Source organism: Indicator indicator, chromosome 9, assembly GCF_027791375.1.
Source record: "Indicator indicator isolate 239-I01 chromosome 9, UM_Iind_1.1, whole genome shotgun sequence".
Classification (NCBI taxonomy): Eukaryota; Metazoa; Chordata; class Aves; order Piciformes; family Indicatoridae; genus Indicator; species Indicator indicator.
Genome location: NC_072018.1, coordinates 17,348,616 through 17,366,459, shown reverse-complemented (window position 1 = coordinate 17,366,459; position 17,844 = coordinate 17,348,616).

Below are 17,844 nucleotides of genomic sequence, written 5' to 3'. Positions count from 1 at the left end.
TGGAGTTTGGTTATGAATATTTTATTCATTAAGCTTTGAAAAAATTTAAATTGTGCAAGATGTTCTGCTGGTTGTTGCTGAAGTTTAACTATTTGGGTTTTTGATATTTATATAAATGCCAGTTTTAACATGTTTAATTTTTTAAAATTAAATATTTTTAAAATTTTTGCACATCTTTTAGGGAATTCATAAGTTCCCCTACTAGCCTTGTAGGTTTTGATTCCTTGTTTTGAAGAACAGTGTCTGTTATGTTTACATTATCAAAGCTTGTGCGTGTATCTTCATTTCTAGGTACTGGTTTGCGGTCTTTACATAGCTCAGTACAGCAGCTGTAATGTTCAAAATAGGCTGTCTAAATGTGCTAGAAATAAACCCTTGGCTCATCTGAATATACCTACATTGTTAATGTTTGACATGGTTTAATCATTAAAACACTTTTGATGATCTCTGCCTGAATTCTGGTGGGTTTGTACAGATATAGTGCACTGCTCCAATCCCTTGTCAGGCAAAGGAAGAGTTGCCATGATGGAAAGATAGCTGCAGATATTCAGAGAAATTTAGTGTACTACAGATACAGTAACAAATTTCTTACAGAAATCTTTGGCAGTTACTAAATGCTGTTTCCTTGCCTGGCTGTAGAAGTACTTGTCCATGTGATGGATTAAACCTCCTGCTGAGATTACTGACACACCGAATGCAGAGCAGCCCAAATAGCTCCAAGTGCTGGGAGCAAAACTTAACATGGCCAAGAGGGACTTTCTGCCTCAGATATTGTGTCTGTAAAATGGGAATGATGCCTCTCTCCAGAATAGGAGCATTTTTACAATTTCCTTATTACTAGCCTTGCCCTTAAGTGATCATTTCTGAGCCCACTCAGACTGGAGTGTTTAATCAGTGTTGTTCCAACAAGCTCAGATAATTCAGTGATATACTGAATAAATCCAGAACTACTTATGTAGCAGACTGTGAAAACGAGAAACCTGGAGCAGGGAAATGGACTTTGCACTTTGTGTTGGAAGCTCAGAAGTTTAATGCTGTTACTGCTGTTTTCTGGGAAGGAGCTCCAAATGCCTGAGATGGTCGCTAGATGGTTTTGTCTCCCACATCTGCAAATTTTAACTTTGTTTTCTAAGCAAGGCTCCATAAGGTGCAGTTCTCTGGATGGTAAGCCAAATCCGCAGGGACTATGTAGAAAGCAGAAGCCATAGCATCAACCTGGCCTTCCACCTGGAGCCAGCAGAGACTGGGCTATTGCACTCCAAACCTAGCCTTCAAGGTCAGTGCACACAGTGACAAAATGTGATGCCTTTATCATCATTTGCCACATGAACCCTAGGAGATGTGGTGGGAAGATAAATAGCATCTGTAGAGTTTACACCTGGAGGTAGAAGGTTGTGGTTCCTGGGTACTCTTCTACAGTCTCAGCAGCAACTGAAAAGTGCTTGAGAGCTGTAGGGGCTAGATTAGACATCACTTCACCATAATTGACAGCCAGCCTGATGGACTAAGGCAGGAGCCTCGGGTCTATCTACCTGGCTTGTCTTCCATTACATTACCTGATCTGGGGCAAGTAACAGCCTTTTGATTGCCTCAACGCCTTGATCACCTGCAGTTTTCCTAAATGATGTGACTGTGGTTGGTGCTTAAGATTATTAGCAGAGTCCTTTAAAAGGACTTTTTGATTTGTAAAGGCTGGAGAAATTAAAAAATAGCAACTGCTGCCAACAGCATGGAGAATTTTCATGTAAAATCAGCTGAGTACCTATTTGCAAAGAATGAATGACTGAGCTTCAAACCGTTAAGATCTTGTGCAGCTCATGAGCTGATTGAATCCCTTCCTGTAGTTGGGCCTTACAGCCTGAGTGATGGAAAGAGAGGTGACTAGTTTTATTAATGTGTGAATGGTATAGGTAATCTCAAATGCCCTGAACATAGCTTTTCTTATGGTAGGCCTGGTGTGAAGACCCTATGATCTGTGTTAGGGACTTGCAAGCCACCCGTGGGGTTGGGGTCACTCAGTCACTGGGAATCCTGAGTTGTCAAATGTCAGTGGAAAAGCAGAGCAGAGAACAATACTGAAAATCCAGGAAATCTTTGTGGTTGATTGTGTGCAAAGTGCTAGAACTTCTGACAGGACTTCTGCCACCAAAATTGCCAAAGCCCCAAACCTAATGGAGAGCTGTTCTGTGGGTTGCCTCTGTCTTTGATCTTTGGTACCTGTCTTGGGGCATTAAGCTGATAGAAATGTTTTTGTGTTGTATGAGACTGGAGTATAGTTGTTAAAAGGCTGTTTAAAAAAGAGATGTAAAAGTAAACTAGACACTGAAGAAAAGTCTAAATAAAATCAGAGGCCCGTTTTGACTGTGGCTGCTGCTGGGAGTTGCCTTGAAGCAGTCAAGGAGTGATTAAAATATAGATTGAGACCTCGTGTTAGAAAAACGCTGCTGAGAGTTATGTTGATACAGAAGATGAACTTACATTGTCAACTGTTACCCTCTTGCCAAGAATTACTGAACTAACAAAAGTGACTACTTGTAGTCATCAGGATGTTGCAAGAACTGATTTTAAAAGTAAATTTAAATTCAATTTTCAACTTTAAATTCATTTAATATAAGATGGATATACAAAATAAGGTCTGTATGTTTCTCAGTATGAGTACAGTGAATTTTGATGAGTTCCCAGGGGTTCCCATAACATGGCAGTAGCAGAGGCATTAGTTTTTAAATCAAAGGTGCTAAAAAACATCTCAGATAGAAAGGGAGAAAAATAATAATAAAGGGTCTGTTAAAAAAGTATGTTGCATTGAAGTCAGTCAAGCTGGAATGTGCAGAAGAAGGAACAAGAATTACATGTCTTGTGTTTCGAGGCTATATGGTGGTGTGCTGGTTTGAGGCCAGACAGATCCTCTCTTGCCCTGAGAGGGACAAAAGAATGACACTCACACAAACAGACTGGAGAGTGATGAAGAGTTTAAATGGAAAAGCAGTTGGTGAAACTACAAAACACTACAAAGCATAGTGACAAGAACATCCCAAAGCGTACAGAGCCCCTCACATAATACCCAAAGGCTTCTCAATCCTTCCCTTCTCCCACCTGAGGGTATACCCAAAACCCCCAGGGCTCTTTCTTCCCCCTCCCACTGCTAGGCTAGTCTCAGGCTGGCCAGGTCTGAGACTGCCCCCCCCTCCATTCTCCTCCTGGCATTAGGCCTAGACAGGCCTAGGAGGCCTTGAGATACTCCCCCAGCATTACCTGATAAGAGAGAGCATCTCCCATGGGAGCAGAGGGGGAAGAAAGAGGCAGAGAATGACTTTGCAGATGGATTCATAGGGGGCAGGATTTATGGGTAGAAATACGCCGATTCCTGTGTCCACCTTGTTGGGTGGACGCTCGGGACACCAGAGGTGTAGCTTATGTGGCAGCAACAGGAGGCACCCAGCCTGAACTGCCACAGGTGTAGATGCTGTATTTTCTGTAGGAAGAATGTAGAGAGTGGCACCTGGCAACTGGTAGGCTTGATAGTCTGATTTCAGTGTAGTGCAAGGTTCAAGAATAAGTGGGAAGAATGGCTGAGTACAAGAAAGTAAACAGAAAATGGAATAAAATGTAACAGCTTTTCTGGAAGTGATCACACCTGGCTTACCCATGTTGCTGTTTAATAAGAAGTACTGTGTAGACAAAGGAAATCCACCTTCCATCCATCCGCAATAGATACTATTTTTAACCTTGCAAATACTTACCTAAACTAGAGGGTGTGAAGGGCAGCAGAAGAATTAATTTTCACACTCAGTGCATGTCAGGCACTGTGTGAACAGGCTGGAGAGAGTCCAGAGAAGGCTGTTGAGGGACTGGGAAGGCTGTCATGTGACTAAAGAATTCTGTTTGTTCAGCCTCAAGAAAAGAAGGCTTAGGAGGGGCCTTATCACCATGTTCTAATGTTTAAAGGGCAGCTACAAGGAGTCACATGGGAAAGAGGAGGGATAATGGGTACAAGTTACCCTGAGTAGATTCCAATTGGACACGAGGGAAACTTTTCACAATGACAACAATCAGATGTTGGGATCATCTCCCCAGGGAAGCAGTGGAGTTCCCAACACTGAACACTTTCAAGATTCAGCTAGACAGGGCCATCTTGTCCAGACTATGCTTTTGCCAAGGAAGGTTGGAGCAGATGATTTTTGAGATCACTTTCAACCTGGTATTCTATGATTCTTTGAATCTCAGATATCCTACAGCAACAAACAGATGACCTTAATGGCTGGAGTAAAAGAGATGGGATTAGTGTAAATACCCCTTAGAGACCACTAACAGAGTTTCAGTGAATTCTGTGGGAGTTTAGTTGGAAATGACCAAAGACAAAGAAAGGTATTCAAGAATCCTATGTTCAACAACTTAGAGCTCCTACTACGAAAGGAGAGTGGGGGAAAAGAATCCTTATTTGTTAATCAGTCTGGGTTTTGTAAAAATAGAGGAATGTGCTAGAGTTGGAGGGTGAGGCTCTGATGGGGCTTCTTTTTGATGGGTGCACATTTTTTCTCTCACTATAGTCACCTGCTCTGAAGAAAACATTCTAAAAGATCGGCCATACAGAAGAGTTACTTGGATGGTCAAGAAAATAAGGACTTGCATGATGAGAGTGTAGCAAGACCAAGGTTGAGAAGGAATGTACTTGCAGCTTACATGGACATTGTGACAGTAGACAGCACGAAGGGTAACAAACTGACACAAAACAAGAGTAAACATAAGCTAGAAATTGAAAGAAGGCCTTTGTAAGTGGAATATGGCTCTGAAGCAGTTTTCTTGTAAGAGTAGCATGGCAGTCTGGGGGATTGCCTGAAGACAGGATACTGGCTACTTTTAAAGCACACAACACCAGGGGATGGGACTCCTTGTGTCCTCTTCTGCATTCTGGCAAAAAACAGCTGTTGGTGCCGCTGTGAAAGTATTTAAGAAAAACACTGCCTAGCAGAGAGAAGAGTGAGGACAGAAGCATGAGAAACAACCCTCCAGATATCAAGATGAAAGGAGGGAAGGAGGTACTCTGGACTCTGGAGCAGATTCTCTTGCAGCCTGCAGAGAGGACCAGAGCAGATACCCAGACCACAGCATGTGGAGGACCACATGGTGGGCCAAGCAGACATGCCCTGAAGAAACAGCAGCTCATGCTGGAGCAAATTTATCCTGAAGGAATATCCCACCACTCCAGTGGTGGGAAGGACCCACACTGGAGCATGAGGCAGAAGATGTGGCAGAGAGGAGCTGTTATGGACTAGGTACACCCACACACAAACCCATTTGGAGCAGAGAGGAGGCAGAGGAGTTGGGAATGAAGGAGTGAAGCTGAGCCTTGGAAGAAATTAGTAGGAAGGAGGTATTTTAAGTTTTTATTTGTTTCTCACCATTCAATTCTATTTTATTTGTTAATAAGTTAAATTGTTTTTCCCCAAATCTGTTTTGCCCGTGAGCTCCCTGTCTTTGTGTCAGTTGACAAGCTTTTCATCTCATTCACCCCAATCATGTTGAGGGGTAGAGAGGGGCTGGGTAAACTTCTGGCAGCTGGCCAAGGTCACCTACCCCACCAAGGATCTATTTCTTCTTACAGATCCAGCAGTTTGGGCAGAAGGTAGCTTCCTCAATTGTAAGGAAGATCTATCAATGCCTGCAAGGTACCATGGAACTGGAAAGCATAACCTGAGGGAACTTGGCCCTTGGTACAGCTGGAGCTCTTGCAGTCTGGGAAAACTCCCTGGAGAGAAGCAATTGCCTTCCTGCCGCCCCCCTCCCCCACCCTTGTTTCCTCCTGTAATTTGTATTAAAGCAACACCTTTTCCAGAAATCTGGCCCATAATTCCTGGAAAGTTTTTAAAAGTCAGTGGAGGGAAGGTATGCTGAGGGAAGGTACCACAGTGGCACCATGTGTGGAAGAAGTCCATGGTTAGCAGAAAGGTCCTTAATTTAAATTGGATGTTAGGCAGCACTTCCTCATGGAAAGGATAATTAGACACTGGAATGGGCTGCCCAGGGAGGTGGTGGAGTTGTCGTCCCTGGAGGTGTTTAAGGAAGATTGGATGTGGTGCTTAGTGACATGGTCTAGTCAGTGTGGTAATGTTAGGTCATAGGCTGGACTTGATGAGCTCAGAGGTCTGTTCCAGCCTCAATAATTCTGTTTGAGTCTGTGTGAATTTCCTTGTGAGAGGAGTTGCCTCACATCCTTCACAGGCAGCTGTAGTTGTGGCTTTTCAAACAGGGATGATCTGCTGTATGACAGCAAGAAATGCAAAATCATTCTGGTTGCATTTGCTTTGGGAACAGGTAAAACTTTAGGGGCACTGACTCTGTTGATGTAAAAATGCAATCCTATATGAGTTGTCTCCGCCTGTGCATTTGCTGCTCCTGCGCTGCTATAGTGGGGAATGCACAACCCCTATGGCCCACATTGCACTGTTACTGCTTTATGCTTGTCTTAGTGGAAATTTACAGCATTCCCTCTGGGATTAGCCAGGCCTGGGGGTGCTATGTGGTCATAAATTACCTCATCAAAGTATTAGAAGTGAAACCATGTGACATATTTTCTGCACATACTGAAGAAAGGTGTTGTGGTGTTTGTGTAGTTGCTGAGACTTACAGTGGTTCATCCCACTTAGCAAGTGGGAAGCATGTCTTCATCTGTTTGTCACTAGTAGCCAAATATTTGTTAAATGCTACTAATTCAGTTTTACTAGCTGTTGTAGGGAATGAGAATCTCAGCTCACACAGCAGAAATGTGAGGTTTTATTTAAAGAAATCTGTAGCCCATGCAGTCACTTATGTACCCTCCTCCCTTTAAAGTCATTAGGATCTTGGTGCTGGCCTTTCTAGACCTAAGTCTCTAACACGTTTCTGTACCTTTAGAAAGGATCTTATGAAGATCTTCGATTAACTTATTAATTTGCTCTGCTACCCACAGTGCTCGAGATTGGGAGAGAGATGAGCAGCTCTTGGTGTGCTGAGCTCCTAGGGATTTGAGACATCTTTGATGCAAATGCACTTTTGCTCAGTAGAATAGTGATGAGTTTGCCGAAAAGACCAGGAAATACCTGCCATGCATACAGATGGCATAACCATTATCAGCTAACTGTTGTCAGCTTTGTTTCCTTTTTAAAGTTATTTGTGCAGATTTTATTCAAATCATCATGAAAAAGACCCTTCTGTCCTCAGGAGTTAAAGAGCTAAGGAGTTGTCTTTACATCTGATGCTGGTTTCTACACTAAGTGAATGGGAAGAATTGCTGCTCGTTCTGGCTGTTAGACAGCTGCAGGAGGAGGTTTTGAAAGGGGGAGGGACACACTCCTGAAACCAGACCAGCCCATTTAGTGATGGATGCGCAGTGTGGTTTGTCAACATGTTTTCAATATGCAGTATTTACCCAAAGTTCATTTGCAGAATCAGAATGATGAACAACTAGCTCTCCTTTGTTCAAAAAGAAGCGAGATACAAGGTTTTCAGAAGTCTCCAAAAGTGTGGGGCCAACTACCTGGCTCCAGCTGGCCAGAGCACTTTTAGGAAAAAATGATAGTCAATGTGAGAATTTAGGAAGTAGAAGCAAAGATCAGCCCCCAAAACAACCAAGTAACACCCCCTAAACCTCTCAAGACCAAACCCCACCCATCCCACCTTGCCCCAAAGCAAGCAACCAAACAAACCCCCCCCCCAAACTCAACTATGGTACATTTGGCCTTCTGGCCTCAAAAATGGACGTAGCAGCTCTAAGCAGCATCAGGAGAGGTTTTTGTCTCTTACACAGATGGTTTCTCTGATATAAGCAAGCACTGAGATTTTAAACCAAGTCCTCCAAAAGTTGAGTTTGGTTAAGCCCAGGTCTGGTGCCAGCTGTGCTGGCTGAGAAGGAGATTGTTGGTGGTTGTGAGACCTGGTCAATAGGGTGAGCACCATCGGGATTCAAAAGCCGGCGTAGGGGGTGGGATTTGCACCCATGGGGATGTGCTAGAAACCGGTGCCCTCTCCTGGTGGCACCTGCGAGGTGACAGCTGGGGACTGGCTGGTGCCTGCTGGCCTGCATGGTGCCACCAAAAGGATTTCATAAAAAGCTGGAGCTGACAGCAGTGACAAATATGTCACCATTTAATACATTTAGGGTGGCGTGTAAATATTTACATTGTGATACAGATTTTGCAGCCAAAGGCTTTTTCCTTGCAGCATGTTGCTAAAAGACCACGTTTATGCCCTTTTTAAAAGAGGAGGACTGGAGAGAAAGGTATTAGGTAAACAGAGCTCTAGTCTAATATTGGAAGCATCAGCACCATAGCTCCTTGTAGTAGGGATGATCAGAGTATAATTAATTTTGCATAACAAAGATAAGACTAAAATTGCATATTACCCTCTATTTCACCACTGCAAAGACTTTGTAATCAAGAGCTTTTCCTAGTGTGGAAACGGGAGTCATGAAGGAAGAGGAGATTAAAACAAGCATATTCTATGTAATGGGTTTTGTGATGCTTCTGACCTTGATTACACAAATGACCTTGGGAGTGGTGGCTTTCCAGGGAAAACAGGAGCTGTTTTGATTTAAATGATCAGAGTGCAGATCTGTGTATCCTGATAGCCAGGAGTATTTCAGAGCATTTTATAGGTAGAGGGAACTGTATGCTTTTAAGCAGGGAATGAAAAAAGAACAAGCTTAGCAAACTCAACCCAAATCTCAAATCAAATGTATTTTTACATTAAAGCTTAACCTGTAATAGTTATTAACATAATGCATCACCAGCTGTCTAGCACATACAAATGGCTGGTAATTGTTTAATAGCATTCAGTATTTAGTGTGCTTTATACTAGATTAAATGGGGTGAGCAAAACACAAAATGTCTGGTCTTGGAAGAGGACCAGGAAGGGTGATGCTAGGACAGCAGTTCCTCTGTATTACGGAACAAAGCATCCTTCCTGCTCTGACTCTTCAGAGTTGTGTAGATCAGACTGACTCACCTGTGAGCAAACATGAAAATGTACAGAAAGAGTGGGTTCCTGTGACTGCATGGTGAGTGAGGAGCTTGATTTTTACTGGACTAAGTGAGTATTCTGCAGTTGTTGAGGTTTCTACCCCGGATCTTCCCCCCTGGACACAGCATAGCTTTTACCTTTTTTTTTTTTTGGAGCTCAGGAAAGATGCTATGAAGAAAATGTGGTGGCCATAGCTCATGCTTTGCACCTACTTGTTTCAAGTGTTTTACTTGTCAGGCTCCACCACTCAGACTTTCACATTTCTTACACAGTTACTTCTAAATTAACTTGGTTTTCTTCTGTCTTATTAAACAACAGGTAAACAAATAAATAAGACTCAACCTCTTGGAAAAGCAGCCCTGTATTCATTTTGAGGTGTTCTGTTCTAAATTTGTACGTACCTGTTGTTAGAAAGATTCACCCTCATGGCCTAAGTCCTTTACTCTTCATCCTCTCTCTGTTCAGCTACCTTAACATTTTACCAAAGATTCAGTCTGCACTTAATCTGTTTTCTCCTTTGATTCTTTATTCTGCACTCTGCAGCTTACAAGTGAGGAAGTACCCACTCAGAGTCATTTTGTCTCCCAGGGATATCACATCAAAGCTCACCTGTGCTATAATGCATTGAAGAAAAAGGTGACAATTGCCTGGTTTGTAACAAGTGCTTCTGAACTACCCTATTAGTGCCAGAGTGATGCTTACTTGTACCTCTCTTCTGCAAGGATTCAGTCAGATAGAGAGCTGAGCTTTAAAGAAAAGCAAGTTATAAAGATATAGAAAACAAAGCTGGAAGGGGCTAGCATACTTAGAGGTGAGGAGAGAAAATATTGCCTAGAACTTGCAGGGTGTTTTTTTTAATTTATTGCACTAAGAGGACATCCTGCTATCTCCTGTCAAGGGAAATAAAGGCCTTTATTAAAGATACATTGATGGTTTTCATCTACCCTCTGCTGGATTGAAGTTTGGAGATGCTACCTCACCTCCCTGACAGAATCATGGCTGATGGGACCTGCTGTTCCTTCCATTACTGCTTACATGGCATGTCAAACCATGCATGTCATCTACTCTTAAGCTGCTATGCCTTCAATGTCCTTGCTGTCAATACTTGCACACTCTGAGCTTCAAGTGGTGCGGAAGAGACCTTTGTTCTTCTCCCAGGACACTTTGTCCTCCTGCTCTTGTCAAGGACCTGCAAGAACATTACTGAGTCCTTCCCGTAACTGCCTACAGTTGTCAAAGCCAAAGATTCCCAGGAGTACAGAGGCTGTGTCCTGCTTGGTGAAGTTTTATTTCTCTCTCTCTTTTTTTTTTTTTTTTTTTTTTGGGGGGGGGGTGGGGGTGTCTCTATTCTTATTCTCTCCACAGATTGTAAAAAAACACAGATCTGCATGGTATAATCCTGTTAGGAAAGTAAAAGAGCGTGAAGGAGGACAAAGAAAACACAATGGACAGGGCAGCAGGCAGGTTGGGTGTGGTGCGTTCTCACCCTCGAGTGCAGGGATTAAAGTGACTCACTGATACATCAACGCTGAGGCATGGAAAGTTTCTCCAACATTTCCAGCTAGAGAGATCATTTATTGTAGTGAAATGACCTTAAGAAGCAGCCAGAGGCTTCCTCTGGAGAGGCAGAGTAATCTAATAGATGGGAAACTGAACAGAATACATCTTTCTTGGTCTTGTTAATGATCTCAGCATGCACAGCTCATTTCAGCTCTCTGAAAATAGTTAGCAAGCTGAGATTTCAAAATCATTTTAGAGCACCAGCTGAAAAATATAAAACATATTTTAGCTGTGTAAGTTTACTTTCCAGTGTAATTGTTCAGATCTTTCATAACATAGGTGCCTGCTTTTTATTTCCCTAAAAAAAAAAAAGAAAGTCCATCCTAAGGCAAAACTGGAAAAGTTTTGGCCATTTGGGCACAAACTGCATACAGCTTGGGGCAAAAAGAAGCAATTCATTCAGTCTGTGGGTTTAGGTGACTTTCAAAGTGGTTTACTCCCAACTTTCAGGATTTTGGGACGTTTTAAAAATTTCATGTAGCTGTGCTAAATATATGGGCACATCACAAGAAAACAGCAACTGGTAATACCCAAAACAAGCAGATACTGTCTGCCCCCAGAACAACTGAGCACCTTAAATCTCTTTCAGGCCTGTGCTTAGGCATTGCTGCTTCCAGTTCCTTCTTGATTCAAATGGGAATTTGCCCTCTGCACAGCTCAGGTGGTACGGTGATTCCTGAAGTTATGCTGGAGCATCTGCAACACCGTGGGCCCCTCTGTGCTCTCTCTGTGGAAACTGTGGATTTCTCAAGATCTTGAAAATCAGGCCAAGCCTTCTGCTATCTGTAGGTTACAACAAACCTCTGGTTTGCATGCTAACAAAGGGCCAGTATACAGGAAGAAAGGAAAGCAGAGAAACTGAAGCCAACAGCTAACTGCCACACAACATTTTACTGAACCTGTTTAGCAAAGGAGGGGCTCAAAGGTGGTTGAAGTAATTTTTATCTTGTGAGGTTTCTTCATAAGTGACAGAAAAGGGGCCTATGCAAAGCCCTTTCCCATCATGTCCTGTTTTCCCTCCGTGTTGCATAGCAAGGTGGGTATGATCTTAATGATAGATGTTTATGGCAAATCTGTCCATTTTCTTGATTATTGTCCCTAAGAAGATGTTTGCTCTGAAAGGGATAACTCATTCAACATTTTTTTTTTCTTTTGAAGTTTGCTGGATGGGAGTCAAAGAGGCAGCTTTCCCTGAATGAGTATCCACTTAAACTTTGCATTCCAAGTAGTTTAATGTTTCTGCTCTTTTTTTTTTCTTCTCATTATGTGACATACAGATGTTGTAGTGGTTACTATAGTCATGGCTGAAAAGTCCCTTTGTACAAGTCCTTTATGTACAAATAAGTGAGCTCTATGGCTAAAAAATAAAAGGCTTGGAGAGCAAAGCCTGGTAACAGCAGGCTCCACCTCTGGGATGGTTACTTGCTAAAGGCCTCATACTCAGTCCCAATCATCACTTTCCACATGTCCCTCCGAAAGGCTGCAGGACAAGGTCTTAATGCCAGTAGACATCCCTTTTCCTTGATGTTCCATTCCTCTTTTTCTGTACAAAACTTTCTAGGGATTAATTTTAGTTACTCAGTTGTCTTGAGGGACAACACATGTTAGAAATCTTATGTGTCCCAGACATGCACAGTAGCAGCAAGATTAGAAAATATCATCTTCATGTGCAAAGGAATTTGTAAGAGCGTCTCTTGCTTGTACCTATTTAAAACTCAGATATTTAAAGTATTTTACATTTTAAATGATGAAGAAGAGGATCAGCAAAATGAAGTGGGTGAACAGAAGCTAAGGACGGAAATCATTATTTGCAAAGTCAGAGGACCAAACCATAGTCAATCTATGTGGAAAGGAGAGAGGGCTCACCTGGTGAGGAGGGTGTAGCAGGAATTTGTGTCTGACCAGGGTTCAGGCAGCCTGGTTCTGGAAGGTGTGGAAACTGTTGCCATTTAGAGGCACTAGGACACCACTATTTTAGCTGCACTCCTGAAGATGTAGTTCCTCATATGGAACTTTCCAGATCAATTTGCTGCCTTTGTCAAGGTGAATTGGAGTCTTGCATATCCTGTGGAAGGAGTAGACAAAAACAATCTGACTTTCTCTTTCTCATTTTGCAAGAACTTCTGCTTAGCAGCCTTGAAGTTATTCAAGGGGAGGGGTGGGAATAGTGGTGTTAAAAGCTATTTTCTCTTGTGTATCAACAAAATTAAAAAAGCTTTTTTTGCCACAAAGTTGGCCTATCCCCAAAGAAACAACTAGATAAAATGCAGCTAGAAAAAAAAGGTCATTCAGAGAGCAGCAGTAACATTCCTCTGGCCTCAGTGCTTTGAAGTGAGCTGTACAGCACTACAGGTGCATTGTTTCCGTAAGGTTAATGTATAAATAACACCACACAGTCAGCAGGAGCTCCTGCAGAGCACAGGCTCTGTGTGTCCCTGCAGGCTTCTGCCCAAACCCGTGAGTTCCCTGTCTGCTGTTGCTCTTCATTTCTTCTCTTCCTGCTCTTGCTGGTTCCACAGAGAGGAAATGGTGTCAAGGTCTGGGGTTTCAGGACAGCCAACAACTCGTGTTTTTTCAGTGCACACTGTGCCATATTTTCTGCTCTTGGGCTCTGCTTTTCTTGTCAATGGCAAGTCCCGAGATTATAGGACCAAGACAGCACTACATGGTGCTGTCACAGCTACACTCTGGAGGCTTTTAGTTCAGCAAGAGCAGAAAAAGCATTTGGCATTCATCTTCATGAAGGACAAACGGACAAGTGAAAGTGCAGAGAAAAGGAAAGACAGGCTTGTCCTTCTGTGCCGGTTGGGAGCACAAGGTGTAAGGAAAACCAGTGATAGTTCTTAAACTTCCACTGCGGTTTGTGCTGCAGCATGATAGCAGATACATAGGCAGTCACTGGAGCATGTCATCAGATTACCAGAAAATTGCTGCACCGTGTTATTAGATATGCTGAAAACTGTACTGTATTTAGTTTCAATTGCAGGGTCTATCTTCTGAGAGGGCAGTGGTTTGTCAATACTATTCTGCTTGTGTGCATAGACTCCTATAGCAAGACTGGTCTGACAGCCATCAAACAGAATGGAAAGGCAGAAAGAAATTCTCCATGTCACGATGTAGTGCAAGACAGAAAAATACAGCCAGCAGAGCTAAATAACCTTGGCAGAGCAACCTGGTAATGCAGGTGTACAGCTTCCAGTACCTAACCAAGTGCATTGCTTTATAGGATCATACCCAGCTTGCAGTGAGCGTGGGGTTCAGGTTGCCTGAGTGCTTGATAAGGTAATCAGGCATTCTGCAAACGTGACTCCACCAAGGCAAAACAGGGGAAGTCAGACTCAGAGCTAAAGACCAAACCAGCCATCCTGGGCTACTAGTTTTGCTGCCTATTCTATAAGGAAAATCAATTTGGAAAAGCTGTAGGTATTATAGATACTGTATTGTGCACTCTCCACTTAGCTGGGAGATAGACAGCTGAGAGGGGGGGGGAAGAAAGAAGGGCAAGGAATGTGACATGGGGAACAATGCTGCTGTCGTCACTTTTAGAACATCACCTGTTTGGATGTGAGGACTTTAGCTGCAATAGAGTCCACTGGAGTTTTAGAGAACAAGGTGTTCTCTTACACAATTGGATTATTTTGTCAGAGTTGCAGATGTTCTAGTATGAATCCCTGTTGCCTGATAAACAAGGTCTGAAAAGTGGCTACCACAGCTAGGACCAGGGAGGGCCAGGAGGAAATACAGGGAGAGGGGCACAGGCCGTTGCTGGAGAAAAGCAATCCTGGGGATGTGCTCTTGCCTGTGGGGATATCTGGGGGATCAGACACCAGCTCAGAAGCCTGAGAAACTCAGTTGTGCACCCTGCCCCTGGTGATATGATAGCAAAACAGGCAAAACTCATAATATGGGTTTTTTTCAGGCAAATCACAGTATCACAGTATATCAGAGGTTGGAAGGGCCCTCAAGAGATCATTGGGTCCAACCCCCCTGCCGGAGCAGCATCACTTAGGGTAGGTCACAAAGGAATGCATCCAGGTGGGTTTTGAAAGTCTCCAGAGAAGGAGACTCCACAACCCCCATGGGCAGCCTGTTCCAGTGCTCCATCACCCTCACTGTAAAGAAGTTTCTCCTCATGTTGAGGTGAAATCTTCTATGTTCAAGTTTGAACCCATTGTTCCTTGTCTTATCACTGTGAACCACTGAAAAGAGCCTGCCCCCCTCCACTTGACACCCACCCCTCAGATATTTACAGACATTGACCAGATCCTCTCTCAGTCTTCTCTTCTCAAGACTAAATAGCCCCAGGGCTCTCAGTCTCTCTTCACAGGGGAGATGCTCAATTCCCCTAATCATTCTCGTGGCTCTCCATTGGATTCTCTCCAGGAGTTCTCTGTCTCTCTTGAACTAGGGAGCCCAAAACTGGACACAGTATTCCAGGTGTGGTCTCACCAGGGCAGAGTAGAGAGGTAGAAGAACTTCCCTAGACCTGCTGGACACACCTTTCTTGATACATCCCAGGATACCATTGGCTCTCTTGGCCACAAGAGCACATTGTTGTTCCATGGAGAACTTGCTGTCCACCAGCACTCCAAGGTCTTTCTCTGTGGAGCTGCTTTCCAGCAGGGCAGCCCCTAACCTGTACTGGTGCCTGTTGTTATTTCTCCTCAGATGTAGGACCTTGCACTTGTCCTTGTTAAACTTCATGAGGTTTGCATGCACCCAACTCTCCAGCCTATCCAGGTCACGTTGGATGGATGCACAGGTCACAGCCTGTCCAGGTCACGTTGGATGTCTTCCAATCTTGAGAAAGAGGTAAGCTTACAAATGCAGTAATGTGATAGATTGACATAGAATGATAAAAGAACATGTTGGCTGTAATTTTGACAAAGAAAGAGGCACTAATTGGCAAGTTGTCAGTGGAGGCAGGACTGCCCATGCAGGTGAACATGCCTGTTTGGGTTTGGCTTGTTTCTGGCTCCCATAAAGCAGAAGAGTAGCTGGCCTTTGTCAAGTTGTGCTGTGGTCCTGTACAAATAGATGCTGGGGACTGCTATGAAAGGCAAGAAGAAAATGTTTCAATACAGCCTATTGGAACAGATTTTATTGGGTTGGCTCAGATGAGGTCAGTGCCACAGAGGGAGCTGAGCGATTCCAATGGGTGACAGAAACCATCTCTGGAGGCTATACCAGAATGCCAAGCTGCACCTTATAGCTGGGATTCCTCTCTCCTAAGAGCAACAGAAATAGGACTAGGAATCAAACATATAGTCAGGCATAATCTGTCACTCCCCAAACTGTAAAAGACCTGATCTTGTGCCACTGTTACAATTTCCACTGATCCCTTGGATAGCCAGCCCAACTGGAAGAGTATTTCTGCTTTCTCAGGAGTAAAGCAATCTGTGCCCCATTGTAAGGCAAGCAACCTGAACTCAGTTTCTCCCATGAGGTGCTTCTTTCAGTTGCTCAAGCTATGGAAAAGTTCCTCTCATTCTTGAATGTGTAGTAGACCAAATTAGTTAAAGCTTTGTAATTCTACCTGAAGACTTGAGTCTGTGAGATGATGTAGTCCGCAGAAAGTGGGATACGGTGTGTACCTAGGATCACAACAAGAGCTGATTATACCAGAAACAGTGGCTATTCCAGAGTTATGACATGATTAACTTCTACAAAGTTATTTTGGAACTACCTACAGCTGAGGAGGGATTCAGTAGATACGATACTTCACTTGACCCTGAAAAGAAGCAGAGAACGTTGTCAAAGATACCAAAAATTAGTCAGTTCCTACAACACGAACGTGAGAATGCACATTGCAACAACAGAGAGGGAACAAGGAAAACAATAATCATAGTGACATATCAAATTCCCACTCTGAAGCAGATGGATGTGAAAGACAACTAATTCAGCAATTGCCCATTCTTTAAATCACAAAAGGGAAAAACTACAGAACTGCAAGGAAAAGAAAAGCACCACATTCAATAGGCAAGCATCAATCCATGAAAAGAGATTTTGCATGCATGTGATGTTCGTGCCAGGCAGAACAACATTAAATGGAATTGCAGCAGATGCAAAGGTGAAAAGAGGAACTGAATGTCAGATCAAGAGGTTACATGAGTGAATGCACTCATGTAGGCTTTGAAAACTATCGAAGTAAGAAAGCATGATGGCCATAAACTAAACTAATTTACACATTAAATTATAATACTGCCACTAAGAGATTGTAAATTTTAGGCATAAGACCGACCAAAACCATTCCAAGTCAAATCTTAGGTAATCCATAGAAACTGATAATTTTAGATAAAGCATGTGAATTTATGATTTTAGTGAAAAATAACAGGAAAGATAATTTATACAGTAAGCAAGATGCACAAGTTAAACCAAACTTTTATCCAGACATGAGGCCACCACAACATCCCAATTGTAATGCAGTTATGATGTTTCCGTGATGGTTTTACTTCTGTGGAATAGCTACCATGAATTTTACCCCAGGAAGTAAATAGGCTGCTTAGAACATAACATGTTTTGTAGAGCGTCTGATATCTTAAGATTAAAAAAATAAAGAGATCAAGAAAACTAGATTTCATTGCTATGGCATTAGAGCTCACAGCTTTAATAAAGAGCTTCTGAGAAATAAAGTGAGAGATCTATCTGCATAAATTCCAGCATCCCAAACGGATGATTAAAAAGAGCCAGGCCCCAAAACTTTCAGCTGAACAGAAAAAGGTATTTCCCCAACATCTGGTGCTAAAACACTGTCCTATGGACAAAACAAACAAACAAACACAAAGTCTTAATTGATTATTCAAACTATTCTGTTCAATAGCAAGTCATACCACTGCCAGGCTATCAGCTGAGAATGCTGCTTGGAAGCTAATCCACAAGTGTACAAATATCATTTTCCTCAAGGGACCAAGAGGCCTGGCAGAGATAGTTACTATATGTGATACAAGTATGTGTAAATAATGCTCCTGTGGCTGAACCTCTGACAAATCACGGCCATTAATTCATCTGTCCTGCAAACAGACAAGAAAATAAATAGAAAAAATTAGAATATTGCAGCTGAACATTGTATTGTTTAATTGACACAGAGGAAAACCTGAGATGATTGCAAGTTGTTGAGCTAAAGCAGCTCAAGAAATTACTGTGCCATCAATAACATTTTAATACCCCCTTAATAAGATGTTACAGTGGTCTGCATGTGCATCTTTGTGCCATACAGGCAGATAATACACAGTAACTCCCAAGAACTCTGACAAAGCCACCATGAGAGTCTGTACTGCGAGGTGACCTAAC